General features: G+C 28.4%; 1 pseudogene; it reads left to right on the top strand.

The window, feature by feature from the left end:
- Positions 1-1,429: 1,429 nt before the first annotated feature.
- On the top strand, positions 1,430-2,767 carry LOC145828850 (ATP-dependent RNA helicase DDX18 pseudogene; annotated as a pseudogene).
- The last annotated feature ends 406 nt before the right edge of the window (positions 2,768-3,173 follow it).

The raw sequence follows: 3,173 nt of genomic DNA, 5'->3' as shown, positions 1-3,173 counted from the left end.
AAGAATAATGTTTAAATCTGTTATCATTATAGGTTCCAGTAAACTTGTTTCGCTTGATCTTTCTTAGCAAACTCTTAAATTTATTTTATTATAAGTTATTAAATAAATACATATAAAACTATTAATACTAGAAGAAAAATGAATCACTTATTCAAAAGTCAGTCTTAATTTTTACAATGATAGTTCCACTAGTTGCATTTTAAAATTAAAAAATGTAAAGTATCTTATAAAATATAACAAATCTAAGTTTTGATAAGTTTCTTATTGAAGATAGAAACTAACAGGGGTAATAAGACTATTTACTATATATCTATACTCTCTTGCTATTTTTCTAAACTTGCATCTAAAAGTTTTTGGTCTAACTCAAATATATTTTACTTGATTTTTCTAAAAAACAAATGGTTTTATTTACCTTTATTGTTCATTATTTTATATTTCTTAATTAAATAAATGTTTTAAAGATTTTTTAAAACACCGCAAAATAAATAACCAAAAACATTAAGTTTCTTTAGCAAGAAAAAAAAAAGTTTGAGTTCTTAGATTTTTGATACAGTTTAAAGTTTAATAGATTAAATTAGTTAGTTTTGGAAACTTTATACAGAAAACGACTTTATCTTATATTTGATTAAAATTTTGTATTTATAAAACTAACTTACTGTTCAAGCTTTTATTTAAGATCCACTGGTATTTTTTGTAAAATAATGTTGGATCCCTTCATATAGCTTTAATTTTAATATTCAATTATTATATGACTATAAACATACGACAAAGGTTTTTATTTTTAAAATTTGTTAGCTTCGAGAAGTTGATTATAACAATTTTCAAAACTGACTATTATTTATGGTATAAGGATGAAGATTATCCTTAAAAACAATATTTTCTGTAAAATAACTTATTACTATCCATTGAATATGCTATTTTTTACTTTTCAGATATTTTGTTTGTAAAATTAATCATGCCTATTGATGAGAGAAAAATACGTCAGAAAATTGGGAAAAATAAATACAAGATCAGAAAGGTTTTACAGAAAAATATACTTTTTTTGTAAAATAACTTACTACTTATCCATTAAATATGCAATTTTTTTTTACTTATCAGTTATCTTAATTATAAAATTAACCATGCCTATTGATGAGAGAAAGATACGTCAGAAAATTAGGAAAGTAAAAACAAAAAAAAAAAAAGATCAAAAAGGTATTGAAAGATAAAGTAAAAACTGTTGATGACGCGAACAAGTTGTCAGAAGAAACTGGTGTTAAAATAGTTAAAGCTAATGTTTCCAGTCCAACCATAAAAGTAAATTTGCAAAAATCTACTAAAACAAGTGGTAGTAAAACCTCAGAAGTACCATCAACTGAAAATGAATGTAAAGAAGTTGTAGCTAAAGTAATGGCACCTGGAGATAAAACTTTTGCGTCTCTCAAGTACGATGATGGAGATTCAGCACAAAGCCATTCCGCTTTTGTTGGATGGGAAAGATTTACTAGCAGCTGCCAAAACAGGAAGCGGTAAAACTTTGGCGTTTTTAGCTCCTGCCGTTGTACTGCTTTACAAATGCAAATTTATGCCTAAAAACGGTACGGGTGTGATTATTGTTTCACCTGTACGTGAACTTGCCGTTCAAATATATCAGGAGTTACAAAAACTCATGAACGGATACCATTGTCAGACATACGGTTTAGTCATGGGTGGATCTAACAGATCAGAAGAATCAAAAAAGTTAGCAAAAGGTGTCAATATTGTTGTAGCTACACCAGGCAGACTGCTTGATCATCTTCAAAACACTGCAAATTTTCAATATAGAAATTTACAATGTTTAGTGATTGATGAAGCAGACAGAATTTTAGACCAAGGGTTTGAAGAAGAAATGAAGCAGATTATTCGCTTAATACCTAAGAGAAGACAAACAATGTTGTTTTCTGCTACTCAAACTAGAAAAATAGAAGATCTTGCACGTATTTCATTGAAAAAAGCACCCATGTATGTTGGTGTGGATGACAAAAAGGCAACTGCTATTGCAGATGGTTTAAATCAAGGGTATGCAGTAATAGACTATGATATGAGATTTAGAGTTTTGTTTACTTTTCTTAAAAGAAATAAAGATAAAAAAAAATATGGTATTTTTTTCATCTTGTTTAAATGTCAAATACCTTTGTAAGCTTCTTAATTATATAGATGGGCCGTGTATGTCTTTGCACGGCAAACAAAAGCAAAAAACGAGAACGAAAACTTTCTTTCAATTTTGCAACTCAGAAAAAGGAATTTTACTTTGTACTGATGTGGCTGCAAGAGGTTTACACATACCCGCAGTTGACTGGATCGTGCAAAATTCTCCTCCAGATCAACCCAATGAGTACTTTCATTGCGTTGGCAGAACGGCAAGAGGTAAAAACACCAAGGGAAACGCGCTTTTGTTCTTAAGAGCTGAAGAAATAGGATTTCTTAATTTTCTAAACGAAAGAAAAGTTCCTGTTAAGGAAATAAAGTTTGACTTGAACAAAATTTCCAACGTTCAAGATCAGCTGGAAAATTTGATTAATACGAATTATCACTAGGAAAAATCCGCAAAGGATGCGTTCAAAAGTTTTGTTCGAGCTTACCATCACACTCGTTAACATTTATTTTCAATGTTGAAAAACTTGACCTTGGAAAATCTTGTAAGTCTTTTGGTTTTGCAACCGCACCTTATACGGATATAGGAGTGCATAGTAAAAAAGATGCTAAGAACGCTTTTCGTGGACCTAAACATAAAAGGAACAAATACTAGTTATTGTATTTAATACATAGAAGAAATCAGAAATAATCTACATGTATTTTTAATATAAATGAGTTTTTAGTTTTAAAGGTAAAATAATTGAGTTGTTAATATAGTTAGTAGTTTAAAAATTGAAAACTACTTAATGCTTTTTGGTTCTACCATGTGTTACGTTTATAAGAATTAGGAAACTTTTGGAGATGTTTAAATAAAACGTTGTTGCCTCCTTATAACATTCCATTTCGTTCTAAGTTGATTGTTAAATTTTGTATAGTAATAACATTTAATACCTAGTATATAAAAAACGTAGCTTGAAATAATTTTATTTTTCAATTGTAAAGTTGATACTCTATTTTAAAAAATAATGTGACAAGTAATAAATTGAAATTAAACCAAATTATACGTTTAATATACTTCT

This window comes from Thalia democratica, chromosome 2 (genome assembly GCF_965202585.1).
Source record: "Thalia democratica chromosome 2, ktThaDemo2.hap1.1, whole genome shotgun sequence".
Taxonomy (NCBI): domain Eukaryota; kingdom Metazoa; phylum Chordata; class Thaliacea; order Salpida; family Salpidae; genus Thalia; species Thalia democratica.
The sequence above is the reverse complement of the archived record's forward strand: the minus strand, read 5'-3'. Positions and strand labels throughout refer to the sequence as shown.